The 19,357-nt window shown below is 58.7% G+C and overlaps 1 long non-coding RNA gene across 1 annotated transcript; it reads right to left on the bottom strand.

Moving 5' to 3' along the window:
• Positions 1–647: 647 nt before the first annotated feature.
• On the bottom strand, positions 648–18,928 carry LOC141048116 (uncharacterized). Its single transcript, XR_012219963.1, has 4 exons — positions 18,820–18,928; positions 15,956–16,030; positions 11,606–11,707; positions 648–1,579 (listed from the first exon to the last, which is right to left on the bottom strand). It is a non-coding gene; the product is annotated as an uncharacterized lncRNA (long non-coding RNA).
• Between the last annotated feature and the right edge of the window lie 429 nt (positions 18,929–19,357).

The raw sequence follows: 19,357 nt of genomic DNA on the forward strand, positions 1-19,357 counted from the left end.
CGACCTCGGCGAGTACATAGGGGCTCCGCTCGCTGGCCACGGCAGCCCCTTGTGACCTCTTCATGCCCCGATAGGGGACAGGAAAAACACTGAGGTAGCAGGAAGGGGAGGATTATTTAACCTTTGTGTTCCTGTCCCCTATTAGGGCGGGGAGATAACCTCCAAGGTGGCTGTCGTGGAAGGTGACTAGAGAAATGGTGCATTTTGGGAACAGCCATAAATCTCAAAATGGAGACAATTGATGAGGTTGTGAAAGCGTGTTGTTATGCACAATTTCATTCTTACAAAAGAGCGACCCAACTTAGAACCTGAGAAACCTGTTACATTGCATGATTACCAAGATCACCCTCTGAGAACTACAGTGGAAGTTGCCCAGATGAGGGATAAGTTTGCTGCATACTTTCTGATAATGGACGTGTGGCATGGCAAGACAGAATGGTTTAAGCCGCTAAGTAATATGCACCTGTATTGTTAATATGTACCTGTAATCTTTGCAGAATTAAATAATAAAATACCTGTAGTAACTCACCTGTTACAAGGTCCCTCAACAATACAATACACACGTGTGTTTGCAGCAGCGCTTAAATAAACAAAGAAAACAGATATTGCAAAGTAAATAAAAATTTTATTTACTAAAAAAAATTGGGTTTAGGATCGGGGTCTGAGGGTGAGGGGGGGTGTAGAGCTGTGAGGATTGGGTGGTAGTTGATGAGGAAGGGGTTACAGGGGAAGGGGCAACAAATTGAAGGATTGGATCATGGATGGAATCATAGGAATGGATAGACAAACTGGAAGATACACACAAGGGAAGGTAGTGACAAATTTGACAACAGACACATTGCTAGGTGGAGGTGGTGGGTCCAATTTTGGCAGTTTTTTTTTGCCTCTGGGTCTTCGTCCTGGTGGTAATCTGTTTTTTTGGCCTTTGTTTTCTTGGCCTCTGTAGCAGTCTTCTGGCATGCGGCTGGACTGGGCAACGTGGTGGATGCTGCTGGCTGCAGAGATGATGAAGTCGGTAGCAGTGGTGGCGGAGGACAGCTCGGTGCTGTGGGAGTTGTAAAGTATTTGTTTGGCTGCTGGTAATATCCTCCAACCTGTGGATTTCTAGCTTTGGAACTGTGGCAATGTGTGGCTGTAAGCAGCCTGGCAGGCCTGCATGACGTTGAGCTGGAATTGAGATGTAAGGTTTTCCGACACTTTGTGCTCTTGCTGAAAAAAAAAAAGGCGTGGTGGTCTCCCAAGGTCGGCTTCCAGGCAGTCAAGGAGTTTGTTAACATGGTTGAACCCACTCTTCTGTCTGTCACCAAGCACCTTAATCCCATCCTGGAAGACCGAGCTTAAGTGCATAAACTTGGGCATGAGTCACCTCTCCCAGGCCCTCTGCCGCTGACAAGAAGACCCAGAGAGCTGGGAGAAGAGAAAACCTGAAGGACCGTTGGCTGCCTGTTCCTCAGCCCGTGAGGCCTGACAGGTTGCTACATTGCTGGTGAATGATTGGGACTGCGTCTGTTCGTCGTCTGGTCAATGAGGGGCCGCTTCAACAGAAGATGATCCAGGTTGAGTTGTGCTGCAACAGGTTCTTTGGTGAAAATAAGAGAAAACATTGGTAAAAAAAAAAAAGTTAATAGTAAAACAATACACCTACATTTACGTTTTCAATGGCACATCACACAACATTGCAATACTTACCAAAATCATGCAACAGTGATCTGGCTACTTCTTCATGGAGGTGGACCCTCGCGCCCCGGGGTCGGAGGTGGACCCTCGCGCCCCGGGGTCGGAGGTGGACCCTCGCGCCCCGGGGTCGGAGGTGGACCCTCGCGCCCCGGGGTCGGAGGTGGACCCTCGCGCCCCGGGGTCGGAGGTGGACCCTCGCGCCCCGGGGTCGGAGGTGGACCCTCGCGCCCCGGGGTCGGAGGTGGACCCTCGCGCCCCGGGGTCGGAGGTGGACCCTCGCGCCCCGGGGTCGGAGGTGGACCCTCGCGCCCCGGGGTCGGAGGTGGACCCTCGCGCCCCGGGGTCGGAGGTGGACCCTCGCGCCCCGGGGTCGGAGGTGGACCCTCGCGCCCCGGGGTCGGAGGTGGACCCTCGCGCCCCGGGGTCGGAGGTGGACCCTCGCGCCCCGGGGTCGGAGGTGGACCCTCGCGCCCCGGGGTCGGAGGTGGACCCTCGCGCCCCGGGGTCGGAGGTGGACCCTCGCGCCCCGGGGTCGGAGGTGGACCCTCGCGCCCCGGGGTCGGAGGTGGACCCTCGCGCCCCGGGGTCGGAGGTGGACCCTCGCGCCCCGGGGTCGGAGGTGGACCCTCGCGCCCCGGGGTCGGAGGTGGACCCTCGCGCCCCGGGGTCGGAGGTGGACCCTCGCGCCCCGGGGTCGGAGGTGGACCCTCGCGCCCCGGGGTCGGAGGTGGACCCTCGCGCCCCGGGGTCGGAGGTGGACCCTCGCGCCCCGGGGTCGGAGGTGGACCCTCGCGCCCCGGGGTCGGAGGTGGACCCTCGCGCCCCGGGGTCGGAGGTGGACCCTCGCGCCCCGGGGTCGGAGGTGGACCCTCGCGCCCCGGGGTCGGAGGTGGACCCTCGCGCCCCGGGGTCGGAGGTGGACCCTCGCGCCCCGGGGTCGGAGGTGGACCCTCGCGCCCCGGGGTCGGAGGTGGACCCTCGCGCCCCGGGGTCGGAGGTGGACCCTCGCGCCCCGGGGTCGGAGGTGGACCCTCGCGCCCCGGGGTCGGAGGTGGACCCTCGCGCCCCGGGGTCGGAGGTGGACCCTCGCGCCCCGGGGTCGGAGGTGGACCCTCGCGCCCCGGGGTCGGAGGTGGACCCTCGCGCCCCGGGGTCGGAGGTGGACCCTCGCGCCCCGGGGTCGGAGGTGGACCCTCGCGCCCCGGGGTCGGAGGTGGACCCTCGCGCCCCGGGGTCGGAGGTGGACCCTCGCGCCCCGGGGTCGGAGGTGGACCCTCGCGCCCCGGGGTCGGAGGTGGACCCTCGCGCCCCGGGGTCGGAGGTGGACCCTCGCGCCCCGGGGTCGGAGGTGGACCCTCGCGCCCCGGGGTCGGAGGTGGACCCTCGCGCCCCGGGGTCGGAGGTGGACCCTCGCGCCCCGGGGTCGGAGGTGGACCCTCGCGCCCCGGGGTCGGAGGTGGACCCTCGCGCCCCGGGGTCGGAGGTGGACCCTCGCGCCCCGGGGTCGGAGGTGGACCCTCGCGCCCCGGGGTCGGAGGTGGACCCTCGCGCCCCGGGGTCGGAGGTGGACCCTCGCGCCCCGGGGTCGGAGGTGGACCCTCGCGCCCCGGGGTCGGAGGTGGACCCTCGCGCCCCGGGGTCGGAGGTGGACCCTCGCGCCCCGGGGTCGGAGGTGGACCCTCGCGCCCCGGGGTCGGAGGTGGACCCTCGCGCCCCGGGGTCGGAGGTGGACCCTCGCGCCCCGGGGTCGGAGGTGGACCCTCGCGCCCCGGGGTCGGAGGTGGACCCTCGCGCCCCGGGGTCGGAGGTGGACCCTCGCGCCCCGGGGTCGGAGGTGGACCCTCGCGCCCCGGGGTCGGAGGTGGACCCTCGCGCCCCGGGGTCGGAGGTGGACCCTCGCGCCCCGGGGTCGGAGGTGGACCCTCGCGCCCCGGGGTCGGAGGTGGACCCTCGCGCCCCGGGGTCGGAGGTGGACCCTCGCGCCCCGGGGTCGGAGGTGGACCCTCGCGCCCCGGGGTCGGAGGTGGACCCTCGCGCCCCGGGGTCGGAGGTGGACCCTCGCGCCCCGGGGTCGGAGGTGGACCCTCGCGCCCCGGGGTCGGAGGTGGACCCTCGCGCCCCGGGGTCGGAGGTGGACCCTCGCGCCCCGGGGTCGGAGGTGGACCCTCGCGCCCCGGGGTCGGAGGTGGACCCTCGCGCCCCGGGGTCGGAGGTGGACCCTCGCGCCCCGGGGTCGGAGGTGGACCCTCGCGCCCCGGGGTCGGAGGTGGACCCTCGCGCCCCGGGGTCGGAGGTGGACCCTCGCGCCCCGGGGTCGGAGGTGGACCCTCGCGCCCCGGGGTCGGAGGTGGACCCTCGCGCCCCGGGGTCGGAGGTGGACCCTCGCGCCCCGGGGTCGGAGGTGGACCCTCGCGCCCCGGGGTCGGAGGTGGACCCTCGCGCCCCGGGGTCGGAGGTGGACCCTCGCGCCCCGGGGTCGGAGGTGGACCCTCGCGCCCCGGGGTCGGAGGTGGACCCTCGCGCCCCGGGGTCGGAGGTGGACCCTCGCGCCCCGGGGTCGGAGGTGGACCCTCGCGCCCCGGGGTCGGAGGTGGACCCTCGCGCCCCGGGGTCGGAGGTGGACCCTCGCGCCCCGGGGTCGGAGGTGGACCCTCGCGCCCCGGGGTCGGAGGTGGACCCTCGCGCCCCGGGGTCGGAGGTGGACCCTCGCGCCCCGGGGTCGGAGGTGGACCCTCGCGCCCCGGGGTCGGAGGTGGACCCTCGCGCCCCGGGGTCGGAGGTGGACCCTCGCGCCCCGGGGTCGGAGGTGGACCCTCGCGCCCCGGGGTCGGAGGTGGACCCTCGCGCCCCGGGGTCGGAGGTGGACCCTCGCGCCCCGGGGTCGGAGGTGGACCCTCGCGCCCCGGGGTCGGAGGTGGACCCTCGCGCCCCGGGGTCGGAGGTGGACCCTCGCGCCCCGGGGTCGGAGGTGGACCCTCGCGCCCCGGGGTCGGAGGTGGACCCTCGCGCCCCGGGGTCGGAGGTGGACCCTCGCGCCCCGGGGTCGGAGGTGGACCCTCGCGCCCCGGGGTCGGAGGTGGACCCTCGCGCCCCGGGGTCGGAGGTGGACCCTCGCGCCCCGGGGTCGGAGGTGGACCCTCGCGCCCCGGGGTCGGAGGTGGACCCTCGCGCCCCGGGGTCGGAGGTGGACCCTCGCGCCCCGGGGTCGGAGGTGGACCCTCGCGCCCCGGGGTCGGAGGTGGACCCTCGCGCCCCGGGGTCGGAGGTGGACCCTCGCGCCCCGGGGTCGGAGGTGGACCCTCGCGCCCCGGGGTCGGAGGTGGACCCTCGCGCCCCGGGGTCGGAGGTGGACCCTCGCGCCCCGGGGTCGGAGGTGGACCCTCGCGCCCCGGGGTCGGAGGTGGACCCTCGCGCCCCGGGGTCGGAGGTGGACCCTCGCGCCCCGGGGTCGGAGGTGGACCCTCGCGCCCCGGGGTCGGAGGTGGACCCTCGCGCCCCGGGGTCGGAGGTGGACCCTCGCGCCCCGGGGTCGGAGGTGGACCCTCGCGCCCCGGGGTCGGAGGTGGACCCTCGCGCCCCGGGGTCGGAGGTGGACCCTCGCGCCCCGGGGTCGGAGGTGGACCCTCGCGCCCCGGGGTCGGAGGTGGACCCTCGCGCCCCGGGGTCGGAGGTGGACCCTCGCGCCCCGGGGTCGGAGGTGGACCCTCGCGCCCCGGGGTCGGAGGTGGACCCTCGCGCCCCGGGGTCGGAGGTGGACCCTCGCGCCCCGGGGTCGGAGGTGGACCCTCGCGCCCCGGGGTCGGAGGTGGACCCTCGCGCCCCGGGGTCGGAGGTGGACCCTCGCGCCCCGGGGTCGGAGGTGGACCCTCGCGCCCCGGGGTCGGAGGTGGACCCTCGCGCCCCGGGGTCGGAGGTGGACCCTCGCGCCCCGGGGTCGGAGGTGGACCCTCGCGCCCCGGGGTCGGAGGTGGACCCTCGCGCCCCGGGGTCGGAGGTGGACCCTCGCGCCCCGGGGTCGGAGGTGGACCCTCGCGCCCCGGGGTCGGAGGTGGACCCTCGCGCCCCGGGGTCGGAGGTGGACCCTCGCGCCCCGGGGTCGGAGGTGGACCCTCGCGCCCCGGGGTCGGAGGTGGACCCTCGCGCCCCGGGGTCGGAGGTGGACCCTCGCGCCCCGGGGTCGGAGGTGGACCCTCGCGCCCCGGGGTCGGAGGTGGACCCTCGCGCCCCGGGGTCGGAGGTGGACCCTCGCGCCCCGGGGTCGGAGGTGGACCCTCGCGCCCCGGGGTCGGAGGTGGACCCTCGCGCCCCGGGGTCGGAGGTGGACCCTCGCGCCCCGGGGTCGGAGGTGGACCCTCGCGCCCCGGGGTCGGAGGTGGACCCTCGCGCCCCGGGGTCGGAGGTGGACCCTCGCGCCCCGGGGTCGGAGGTGGACCCTCGCGCCCCGGGGTCGGAGGTGGACCCTCGCGCCCCGGGGTCGGAGGTGGACCCTCGCGCCCCGGGGTCGGAGGTGGACCCTCGCGCCCCGGGGTCGGAGGTGGACCCTCGCGCCCCGGGGTCGGAGGTGGACCCTCGCGCCCCGGGGTCGGAGGTGGACCCTCGCGCCCCGGGGTCGGAGGTGGACCCTCGCGCCCCGGGGTCGGAGGTGGACCCTCGCGCCCCGGGGTCGGAGGTGGACCCTCGCGCCCCGGGGTCGGAGGTGGACCCTCGCGCCCCGGGGTCGGAGGTGGACCCTCGCGCCCCGGGGTCGGAGGTGGACCCTCGCGCCCCGGGGTCGGAGGTGGACCCTCGCGCCCCGGGGTCGGAGGTGGACCCTCGCGCCCCGGGGTCGGAGGTGGACCCTCGCGCCCCGGGGTCGGAGGTGGACCCTCGCGCCCCGGGGTCGGAGGTGGACCCTCGCGCCCCGGGGTCGGAGGTGGACCCTCGCGCCCCGGGGTCGGAGGTGGACCCTCGCGCCCCGGGGTCGGAGGTGGACCCTCGCGCCCCGGGGTCGGAGGTGGACCCTCGCGCCCCGGGGTCGGAGGTGGACCCTCGCGCCCCGGGGTCGGAGGTGGACCCTCGCGCCCCGGGGTCGGAGGTGGACCCTCGCGCCCCGGGGTCGGAGGTGGACCCTCGCGCCCCGGGGTCGGAGGTGGACCCTCGCGCCCCGGGGTCGGAGGTGGACCCTCGCGCCCCGGGGTCGGAGGTGGACCCTCGCGCCCCGGGGTCGGAGGTGGACCCTCGCGCCCCGGGGTCGGAGGTGGACCCTCGCGCCCCGGGGTCGGAGGTGGACCCTCGCGCCCCGGGGTCGGAGGTGGACCCTCGCGCCCCGGGGTCGGAGGTGGACCCTCGCGCCCCGGGGTCGGAGGTGGACCCTCGCGCCCCGGGGTCGGAGGTGGACCCTCGCGCCCCGGGGTCGGAGGTGGACCCTCGCGCCCCGGGGTCGGAGGTGGACCCTCGCGCCCCGGGGTCGGAGGTGGACCCTCGCGCCCCGGGGTCGGAGGTGGACCCTCGCGCCCCGGGGTCGGAGGTGGACCCTCGCGCCCCGGGGTCGGAGGTGGACCCTCGCGCCCCGGGGTCGGAGGTGGACCCTCGCGCCCCGGGGTCGGAGGTGGACCCTCGCGCCCCGGGGTCGGAGGTGGACCCTCGCGCCCCGGGGTCGGAGGTGGACCCTCGCGCCCCGGGGTCGGAGGTGGACCCTCGCGCCCCGGGGTCGGAGGTGGACCCTCGCGCCCCGGGGTCGGAGGTGGACCCTCGCGCCCCGGGGTCGGAGGTGGACCCTCGCGCCCCGGGGTCGGAGGTGGACCCTCGCGCCCCGGGGTCGGAGGTGGACCCTCGCGCCCCGGGGTCGGAGGTGGACCCTCGCGCCCCGGGGTCGGAGGTGGACCCTCGCGCCCCGGGGTCGGAGGTGGACCCTCGCGCCCCGGGGTCGGAGGTGGACCCTCGCGCCCCGGGGTCGGAGGTGGACCCTCGCGCCCCGGGGTCGGAGGTGGACCCTCGCGCCCCGGGGTCGGAGGTGGACCCTCGCGCCCCGGGGTCGGAGGTGGACCCTCGCGCCCCGGGGTCGGAGGTGGACCCTCGCGCCCCGGGGTCGGAGGTGGACCCTCGCGCCCCGGGGTCGGAGGTGGACCCTCGCGCCCCGGGGTCGGAGGTGGACCCTCGCGCCCCGGGGTCGGAGGTGGACCCTCGCGCCCCGGGGTCGGAGGTGGACCCTCGCGCCCCGGGGTCGGAGGTGGACCCTCGCGCCCCGGGGTCGGAGGTGGACCCTCGCGCCCCGGGGTCGGAGGTGGACCCTCGCGCCCCGGGGTCGGAGGTGGACCCTCGCGCCCCGGGGTCGGAGGTGGACCCTCGCGCCCCGGGGTCGGAGGTGGACCCTCGCGCCCCGGGGTCGGAGGTGGACCCTCGCGCCCCGGGGTCGGAGGTGGACCCTCGCGCCCCGGGGTCGGAGGTGGACCCTCGCGCCCCGGGGTCGGAGGTGGACCCTCGCGCCCCGGGGTCGGAGGTGGACCCTCGCGCCCCGGGGTCGGAGGTGGACCCTCGCGCCCCGGGGTCGGAGGTGGACCCTCGCGCCCCGGGGTCGGAGGTGGACCCTCGCGCCCCGGGGTCGGAGGTGGACCCTCGCGCCCCGGGGTCGGAGGTGGACCCTCGCGCCCCGGGGTCGGAGGTGGACCCTCGCGCCCCGGGGTCGGAGGTGGACCCTCGCGCCCCGGGGTCGGAGGTGGACCCTCGCGCCCCGGGGTCGGAGGTGGACCCTCGCGCCCCGGGGTCGGAGGTGGACCCTCGCGCCCCGGGGTCGGAGGTGGACCCTCGCGCCCCGGGGTCGGAGGTGGACCCTCGCGCCCCGGGGTCGGAGGTGGACCCTCGCGCCCCGGGGTCGGAGGTGGACCCTCGCGCCCCGGGGTCGGAGGTGGACCCTCGCGCCCCGGGGTCGGAGGTGGACCCTCGCGCCCCGGGGTCGGAGGTGGACCCTCGCGCCCCGGGGTCGGAGGTGGACCCTCGCGCCCCGGGGTCGGAGGTGGACCCTCGCGCCCCGGGGTCGGAGGTGGACCCTCGCGCCCCGGGGTCGGAGGTGGACCCTCGCGCCCCGGGGTCGGAGGTGGACCCTCGCGCCCCGGGGTCGGAGGTGGACCCTCGCGCCCCGGGGTCGGAGGTGGACCCTCGCGCCCCGGGGTCGGAGGTGGACCCTCGCGCCCCGGGGTCGGAGGTGGACCCTCGCGCCCCGGGGTCGGAGGTGGACCCTCGCGCCCCGGGGTCGGAGGTGGACCCTCGCGCCCCGGGGTCGGAGGTGGACCCTCGCGCCCCGGGGTCGGAGGTGGACCCTCGCGCCCCGGGGTCGGAGGTGGACCCTCGCGCCCCGGGGTCGGAGGTGGACCCTCGCGCCCCGGGGTCGGAGGTGGACCCTCGCGCCCCGGGGTCGGAGGTGGACCCTCGCGCCCCGGGGTCGGAGGTGGACCCTCGCGCCCCGGGGTCGGAGGTGGACCCTCGCGCCCCGGGGTCGGAGGTGGACCCTCGCGCCCCGGGGTCGGAGGTGGACCCTCGCGCCCCGGGGTCGGAGGTGGACCCTCGCGCCCCGGGGTCGGAGGTGGACCCTCGCGCCCCGGGGTCGGAGGTGGACCCTCGCGCCCCGGGGTCGGAGGTAATATAACAAACATTAACATTAAACATCATCAGGGCTTATAGTATACCACAAATGTGAGTAGTAATTTTTTTCTCCCAAATGTCATGCAGCTCAATAGTGTTACAAAGTCTCAGGTGTGATTTTAGAGCAGTTGTGTCAAATTTGGTGTTGTCTCTCTCTCACAATCTCTTATACTGTTCTCTGGAAGTTCAATATGGCACCTCATCTCAAAGAAGTCTCCGAGGATCTGATAAAAAGAATTGTTGCTCTACGTAAGGATGCCCTAGGCTATAAGACGTTTGCTAATATTCTGAAACTGAGCTGCAACATTGGTGCCCAGGAGCATACAGCAGTTTAACAAGACAGGTTCCCCTCAGAACTGGCCTTACCATGGTCAAAGAAGTTGCATGTGCTTAACATCATATCCTCAGGTTGTTTTTCCTCAATATAGATGTGCAAATTCTGCCAGCTTTGCTACAGAAGTTAAAGTGGTGCGGGGGGGGGGGTCAGCATGTCAGTGCTCAGGCCATATACTGCATCAAATTTTTCTGCATGGCTGTTGTCCTAGAAAGAAGCTTCTTCTAAAGATGACGCACAAGAAAGCCTGCAAACACTTTGCTGAAAACAAGCAAACTATGGAAATGGATTACTGGAACCATGTCCTGAGATGTGATGAGACCAAGATATGCTTGACTCCATCTGAACCAAACAAGTTTGTGTCGGAGACCAGGTAAGGCCTGGATCACACTTCCGTTTTTTAAAATCCATCGTTTTCCGTTAAAAAAACGGATCCGCCTTTTTTTGGAGGATCTGTTTTTGTCCCATAGACTTCCATTAGCGGCTACCGCAGATCCGTAAAAAAACGGATCCGTTTGCGGCAAAACGGATCACCGAGTCTCCTGTGTGGAATTTCTGATATAAAAGAGAAATCAGATGAGAGGGAGGGCTCTGTTGTTGTAGTAACGTTTCCAGCTGTGTCATGGGGGGAACAGAAGAACGATCGACCAAACGTCCCCGAAGAAATGATCTCAATTGATTGTATTCCATCCAGGAGAGAGCCCCATCGGGGAACTTCTCTCGTAAGGCATCCCAGGACGGAACACTCCCCCCCACCAGAACCTGTCCTAGTCTTAAGTCAGAACTACTATGCCAACCCAGAAATTGGTTTCTGAGACATCCTGGAGGAAAATCCAGGTTACCAAATCTTGGTGTCAGTGGATTTAGGGTGCTAATAAATTTTTTATTTTTAAAACGATTCCATATCTGTAGGACTTCTGGAATCAAGAAGCCAGTGGATTCCTCAGATTCATTTGCACCTAACTCATAACGTTGGATCCATGGAAGATGGCGCAATGGGATACTAAAAGATGTTTGCTCCAATTGAACCCATTGTTTAGAGTGGTAGTTGAATTGCCAGTCAAATAAACGTGCAAGTAAGGAGGCCCTATGGTAAAGTTCCAGATCAGGGAGACCCGCACCACCTCTGGATTTTGGAGCAATTAAGATAGAATATTTTAAACGGGGTCTAGAAGCCTGCCAGATAAAGCGAATTAGCGCATATCTGTTGGTCTGGAAGAATGTCTTCGGTGGTACAACCGGAACAGGTATAAAAACCTGGGAAGAATGTCCATCTTAAATGAATTCATCCTACCAAACCATGAGATAGTTTTCCGGCCGTATTCCCTCAGATGTTTCAGAGTCGATTCTAAGAGGGGCACATAGTTTAATTTGTATAGGTCAGTCATGTCAGTAGGAATTTGAACACCCAAATATTGAATGGCCCCAGTTTTCCATCGAAAGGGGAAGTTTCCCATTATGCTTCTAAGTTCTGCCTGTCCTAAGGAAATGTTGAGGGCTTCAGTTTTCTGAAAATTGATTTTAAAGTTACTGACTGCTCCATATTTTCGAAACTCTTCCATTAGTGATGGGAGAGTAATGTGTGGTTGGGATATATACAGTAAGAGATCATCTGCATAAAGAGAGGCCTTATAATGGACGCAGTCCACCCAGAGACCGTGCACACTGGAGTTCTTCCTAATCGCCACCGCCAAATGTTCCATAACTATCGCGTACAAGAGAGGCGACAGGGGGATTTATGGAGTGCTATAGATACACCTCGGGATCGGGAGTTCGGGTTGGTACTATGAAACCAGGTTGTGTAATATCGATCTTGTATATTAGGAACGTGTCCAGTTTTAAAATGTGTCTCTTGTAAAAGCAACACATTTACTCTTTTCTTATGCATGCCATATAAGATATGTGAGCGTTTCTGTGGAATATTAAAGCCTCTAGTATTTAAGGGGCCCAATATGATCTTCTGCGTGGCAGCCTTACCCGGCATTGTGGATGTAGTCCGGGGTCAAGGATGTAAATTTCACCTACAAGGAGGAGTCGGCCTCGGGGTCCAGTGCCCGCTACTGAGAAGGGAGAGAAAGGCTAGGAAAAAGGGAGGGGTGGATACAGCAAATGGCAAAAAGAAAAGTAAATAAAGTTAAAGGACAAAGAATAGAAGAAATTAACAATACGAGTGCGGATAGTCACACTCCAACAGTCATGTTCCTTGCAAATCAAAAATGTAACGGGTAAAGACCATATGCATCCTATCAGAACTATAACACGTATGATACCTATAACGACTCCCGACTAGCTTCAATAACGTTGAGATGTACAGTACACAAAAGGTATCCCACCCTATAACTCTGAACTAGTATAAATTTTTTAGAATCCACTTTTTTCAAAAACAGCATATCCTAGATTAATAGTCCACTAAAGGACAAAGAACATTGCTAATTTAAGAAATATGGGCTATGTAAGAATATAATACAGGATAATCAGTCAGCTTCTCCGTCTTCCGGGTGTATGCGTCCCTGTCCATTAGGCCATCTTCCGCGACGGCGCTGTTGTTGAGGGTCTAGGCCTCTGCGGGGGTCCTCCATTCGATAAAATGATGGTAAGGATGGCCAGTCAGGAATGTCCACCACAGGTATGTCGAGGGCAGCTGAAAAAGCTGGAACACCACTAGGGTGACTCAATCGATGCACTCTGCCTCTCTTCTGAACTCGAAGACAAAATGGAAATCCCCAGGTATAAAGAAGGTCACGCTGCCGCAGTTCATTCAAAAGGGGGCGAAGAGCTCTACGTCTCTGTAAGGTCCATCTGGACAGATCTGGAAAAAGCTGTATGCGAGAATCCAAATGGTGTATGGGCTTTGCTCTTCTGACTGCTCCCATGACCGCATCTTTAAGTTGGTACTTGTGCACCCGGCATATCACATCTCTCGGTGGGTCTTGTTCGCCGGGACGTGGGCCTAGAGCCCTATGTGCATGGTCTATTTCCAATGGGGTGTCTTGAGATCTGTCTAACACCGTGTTGAAAATGCCTCTCAGAGTGGTATTCAGCTCCCGGGGAAGTATAGATTCAGGTAACCCTCGTATTCTTATATTATTCCTGCGTCCCCTGTTCTCGGAGTTATCCAGCATTTCTGCTAGGGTCTGTAGTTGTCTAGCTTGGGCTGCTGTGACGCTTTCTTGAGCCTCCATTCTTTCACTCAGGGAGGATAGAAACTGGTCATGGGATTCCACTTTCTCGCCACATTGTTGGATGTCATCTTTAAGTACAGAAAGTTCAGCCTTAAAGGATGATTCTAGACGAGCAATGTACTGCTCCATATCCCGCTTAGTTGGAATATCCTTTAGTTTATTGTATATTAAGTTGAGATCAGCTCCTATGGGTGCTGCGGAGTGTCCAGTCAAAGGAGACGCCGATGTCTCACCCGGTGATATTATAGATGCATCTATTCGGTGGGCAGGTGGGGGAGCCGCGCCAGGCAGCTGTCGTGCCTGATATGCAGGCGATCCAGTGCCATCCCTCTGCTCTCCCATCATGGGGTCCGCAACCCCCAATGCTGGAGATCCACCAGCGGTGCCAAGACTGACATCCTGGGGGGACACCGCCGTCTCTGTGTGTGTGTGTGTGTGTGTGTGTGTGTGTGTGTGTGTGTGTGTGTGTGTGTGTGTGTGTTCTGTAGGCATCCCACCCTGGCCACCTCCCGCAGCTATAGAGCGTGGTTGTGCTGCTCTAACTACAGGGTTCCCCTGTGAGAGACAGGCCTCCAGGGGCTCAACGGTTTTATCCTGGGGAGAGCATCCATTCACCCGTGGGGCTCCAGCGTCTACACAGGTAGGTCTCTGAGGGGTCTCTCCACGCTCAGTTGTCCCACCAGGCCGCTCCCTCACCTCTTGTGCTCTTTCTCCTGCTGTCAGCAGGGCCTGCTGTACTCCGCGCGCCTCCTCTGTCATGGCGCCCGCGGCCTTTTTCCTTCCCGCTGCTGTAAGGTAGCGGGATATGCTCTGAGAGGTCCTGTCGGGTGCTGCGGGGCCGGCGGATATGGTCCCCCTGCTCATCCTGGTAGTCATCGGGTTAGAGGGCATTTGTAAAGGGCGCTTTTCGGGTTAGGTATCTGTACGGGGATGGGAGCTCTCCTGGACACGTCTTCACTCCTCGCCTGCCATGCCACGCCCCATCGTGCTCTACTTTATATTGTATCAAAGCGTCTTATCTCCAGTATTGTGCCATGAAACAATATAAAATATTGGCAAAAAAACTGTGAGGGGTGTACTCCTTTGTGTGACCTACTGTATCCCCAAAAGAAGAATCAGAAAATAGGACAATTAAAATTAAGGTTTAGGATATTTATTAGTAAGGGCAATAATTGTAGCACAAAAAAAAAAAAAAAAAAAAAAAAAAAAAAAAAAGTGTCCGCACAGACAAATAAACAAAAAAAGTGAGTAATTAATAAAAGATAAGTTACATATTAGACCAAAATGTACAGTAACATAAATAAGATGATAAATGTAACTATAAGAGCACTGTAATAAGGATCAACATGGTAACAGACCAGGTTTTACATTCAAGAAATTAAAGCATTGCGATAATGTAGATAAGTTTTTCATATGAAAAACCTGAAAAAAAAAAAAAACAGGGATGGGGGGGGGGGGGGGGGGGGAGAGAAGGGTAATATTTGTACAAACAATGTAAGAGACACTAATATAGTATAATAAATTACAAATATGAGCAAAATTTTAAAAATTGATAAAATCATCAAGGGTGACCCAAACAGTCACACAATAAGGTGCAAGTGAAAACAGAGAGCAATAGAAGCACTGTTTTAACAAAACTGTGCATAAAAAATATATTACTGAAAAATAATGCTGATAATTATAAGTTTAGCACTGTAAACATGTCTCAAAATAAAGTGCAAAAAGGGAGGGGGAGTGAATAATTGTTTGCAATAGGTAGTCAACTTTCTGGGCAAGGGTGTTCTAGAACCCTCACATGCAGTATAGTCAATGGTAGAGCAAATCACACACCACATCTTTATTGCTTTGTTGTCTAAGATGCCCATTTTTTCACCACTTTTATTTGTAAAAGGATTTTCAATAAAAAAAAAAAAAATTCAAGTTTTTCCTGTGTGTTGAGCTGGTTCCACCCCTATTTTCCTCATTCAACTACAGCACTGTACAGCAGCGGGGACGCCATGCTCCTCCCGGATTGGAATACATCTCAGGGGTGAGCTGAATTTTTTCCTTATTATTCCCAGCCAGTTGACCATCTATTGCAAAAAAACGTTCATTTTTCCTCCCCCCTCCCTTTTTAAACTTGCTCTTTATTTTGAGACATGTCTAAAGAACCTTATTGTGTGATAATTTTTTATCAATTTTTGCTATTTTTTGCACATATTTATTATACTATATTAGGGTCTCATACATTGTACAAATATTACCCTCCCCCCTCCTTTTTTTCAGGTTATTTTTTATCTTATCTACATTGCAATGCTTTAATTAATTTCTTGAAGACATAACCTGGTATGTTGGTTTCCACATTGATCCTTATTACATTGATCTCTTAACATTTATCATCTTATTTATACTATTGTACATTTTGGTCTAATATTGAGTATTTCTCTTTTATTAAGAAATCCCTTTTTTAATTATGTATTGTCTATTGATGCAGTAATTGATGCAAAAGGAGCTCCGACCAAGTATTGAGTGCATTTACTGAACATACATTTCAGTAGGCCAACATTTCAGATTATAAAATTCATTTTTTCAAGCTGGTGTTATAAAGTATTCTAATTTACTGAGATAATGACTTTTGTGTTTTGCATTGGCTGTAAGCCATAATCCTCAACATTAACAGAAATAAACACGTGAAATAGATCACTGTGTAATGACTATATAATATATGAGTTTCACTTTTTGTATTGAAGAACTGGAATAAAATTAACTTTTGGATAATATTCTAATTTTGTGAGATGCACATGTATACTACATATATACATACACACTATATTCATACATAAACACACAATATATACTACATATACGTAGAACTGTGTTCTCAGCCATGGCTGGATTGGGGGCAGCAATGCCTCATTCACCTACATGGAGCATTGTCGTTGCCCCCTGTTTAGTAGGGGGGGGGGGGGGCTTCAGTGAATCTTGCTGGTGACTAAGGTTCTCCCCAGTCAAGTCCTCCTGGTTTCCCCATAACTCAGGGTAAAGTGTAACTACCGCCCCCCAGTCAGTGACCGTTCACAGTGGGGGGTAGACAATGTATGAATGTTTATCGGTGTTGTCATCTAGAATATTTGCTGGAATCAGCGCAATAAGTCTCAGCACTTACAGAATCAGCTGAATTCTCTCCAGGATCATGATCTTCTCTTGTATTTCTTCCTTTAGAAACTTTATATTCTCCTCCCTATTGTACATGGAAAAAATATTTCATTGAAACGTACAATACTAGTAATTATTAACATGTTCCCAGTAATAGTGACCAGGAACATATTTCATCAATTCCTCCCTTCTCCTGCCATTTTAGGTACTTTGCCACAGTTTTACATTTACTATAGTCCACTGTAAAGGGAATCTGTCAGCAGGTTTTTTTTCCTATTTAATATGGGAACAGCGCGATATAGGGTCAGGAGACCCTGATTTCTGCAAATATCACTTAATGGGCTGCTTGCTGTAAAAGTTCTATAAAATCAGAGTTATCAGCAGGAGATCACTAAGGACTAATTCTCCCTCGTCATCTAGTCCTCCTGCTCTGTATAACTCCAGTCCTTCACTAATTAGCAGCTCTCAATGTACAATTTACACAGAAAGCTTCCAATCAGTGGTGGGCGGGTTTACACAAGAACTCAGCATTCAGAGCACTGCCAAGTCTTGCTTCCAGTGACGCGTCACTTACTGGGCTGGTTGCTGTAGTTTTGTTAAAAATCACTGCTTTATCAGCAGATCATCAATAAAGGACTAGTATGGGTATGTGCACACGCTGCGGATTGGGGTGCGGATTTGGTCGCCCGGGTTTTGTAAAATCCGCAGGTAAATTGCAGGTCAAAAGACATGCGGTTTTACCTGCGGATTGGCATCTCCACAATGGAGGAGATGGCAAACCGCAGTGGAATTGTCTATTCTTTCTGCGGTTTAGAAACCGCAGGAAAACCGTGTGGAAAAATCTGCGCTGTCTGCACTGCGGTTTTTTAATATCCATAGGATATTATGGTACTGTACACCACAGCAAAAACTGCTGCGGATCCGCAGCGGCCAAATCCGCTGCGGAACCGCAGCAGAATCCGCAGCGTGCACACACCCTAGATCTGCGGCCATGTCGTCCTCCATACTCATGAGCTCTGTGTAACTACACCCACTTCCTGTTTGGCAGTTTTCTGCCTATGCACAGTATACACAGAAAGCTGCAATCAGTGGTGTGGTTAGGGATATACAGCACTCAGGATTTAGAGACTGCAGCAGAGAAAACAGGGATTTTATTAAACTGCAGCAAGCAGCCCAGTAAGTGACACATTGCTGGAATTGTTGCCTTTAGATGGGGGGGGGGGGGGGAGGAGAGCAAAAACCTTGTGACAAGTTCCCTTTAATGCCAGGGGTCACAAGGCCGTAGATTCTCACATCCGAGAGGAGAAGCAGTCTGATTATTATAATAAACTCTGATGTGAATGTCAGACTGAATAACATGAATTCACAGGGCTGGGCTGGTTACTGGGGTCCGTCTGATGGACCCTCCAGCTCTGAAATGCCCCTGTAGAATGGAGCTGCAGTGGTGCATGCGCACTGTGCAATGAGAAGACTCTTACCTGTGATTAACATCTCAAGCTGAAGCACAAACAGATCACAATTAGATTTCCTGACGTAGTTAATAAAAGTGCTGTCACACTAAGCGATGTACCAGCGATCCCGACCAGCGATATGACGCAGTCAGGATCGCTGGTGCATCGCTAAGTGGTCGCTAGTGAGCTGCCACACAGGCAGATCTCACCAGCGACATCGCAGGGGCTCGGCGCGGGGGGGGGGGGGGGGGGGTCGCTACTTACCTGTCACACCAGGCGATCCTGACGTCCTCCCGCCCGGCTCCACGCTCGTCTCCACAGCAGGAAGCTGACGACGAGAAATGGCCCAGGACGTTCTCACGCGATCAGCGATAATCAGCGGGGGAGCCAGTCGGAGGGTAAGTTTCAGACATAGTGATATCGCTATAACATCACAAAACCAGTGACGTTATAGCGATATCGCTTAGTGTGACAGGCCCTTAACAGTCCCTCAGTTGCAGCAGACAACTTGTTTTTATGTCCTATTCACACGTCATTTTTTTTCACGTCTGCACAATACCAAGCCAACTAAAATTTTCATTACTGCGCTGCTTCCGATTTTCATCTTTTTTTTTTTATATTAGTCCTTGTGTCCATTTTTACCATCAGTACATCAGCCATTTCGGAAGTGGAGAAAATGGTTTTGTTATTTTTAAAAAAAAATAAATAAATTAAAACCCAAATCACTCCCCTCTTTCTCCAGTTATCATAAAAAAAGAGAGGAAAAAAAAAAAAATACACATATTTGGTCTCAACATGTTCAGAAAAGTCTAATCTGTGAAAATAGAAAATTAATTAACTCCATCTGTAAAAACTGTAAATATATATATATATATATAGCAAAAATTCCATGTTTTTGCTTGCTACAACTCAACAAGATGCATTAAGAAATGACTGGAGCATTGTAACTATTCCAAAGTAGCATCAATAAAAACATTAGGTCACCACACACAAAAAAAAAAAGAAACCACACACTAGCCGTCACTCAGCTCCAGCGACCAAAACATAGAAAATGTTACAGGTAGTTAAAAATTGCTGCTCAGGCTTTCCACCCACCCCCCCCCCCCCCCCCCCCCCCCTCTATACACAATTTTTTTTTCCCCACCACTTAAAAAAAAAAATTGCAAGTTTGGTATCATTGTAATTGTACCGACCTGATTGTCCAGGCATTTGGCTGAGCATAAAGAGCGAACATCAGACAATAGAAATTCATTGTTATACACGTTGTAAGGCAGCGGTAGCACCGTACGCAGTGACGAGGCAGTGGCCCTCAAAGCTCAAACACAAAAGTCTCTAATCTGTTTCCTCACAGTATTAAAGTCCAATTCACACACAAGTGGAAGTCGCATAGCATCAGTGTCCATTTCACAGCACTACATAGCACCTGGTATCCTCCGGACCGCGCCGCTATGGGTGCTAGCGTTACTCTCTCACAGGCCGTGCCTCTGCAGACTGTCTGCTCCCCACCAAGCAAACTCCACTCTGATACTGACACACCCAATGCTCTGCTGCAGGGGTTTTTAGGATCAAATCTGTGGCCTTAGGCCACATGGAAAACCCGGACCGGAAATGAAACGGACTGCACCACTAACATACTGCAGTCACTTTCAAAACACAAAACCCAGAGCAGGTTTTCCCCAAATTTGTCTTGGACAACAGCATGTCCAAGATTACACCTAGGCTGGTTTCACACTAGTGTATGGTCGAGGTGCGGAGGGCTGCGGACTTCCTCTATGAAGCTCCGCCTACAGCCGCGGTGTGCGTACCCTATCTTTAGCACTGGGTACGCAGGCCGTGCCGCTGTATGCGGATGCCTCCGCATGCCTTGTTTTTACGCTACGGCGACCGCACCAAAATGCAACACATTGCGTTTGGCGCAGGTCGCCACACCGTCAAAACGACACCTGCGGAGGCATCTGCAT

Source organism: Dendrobates tinctorius, unplaced genomic scaffold (assembly GCF_039654945.1).
Source record: "Dendrobates tinctorius isolate UK_male_01 unplaced genomic scaffold, ASM3965494v1 ptg000133l, whole genome shotgun sequence".
Classification (NCBI taxonomy): Eukaryota; Metazoa; Chordata; class Amphibia; order Anura; family Dendrobatidae; genus Dendrobates; species Dendrobates tinctorius.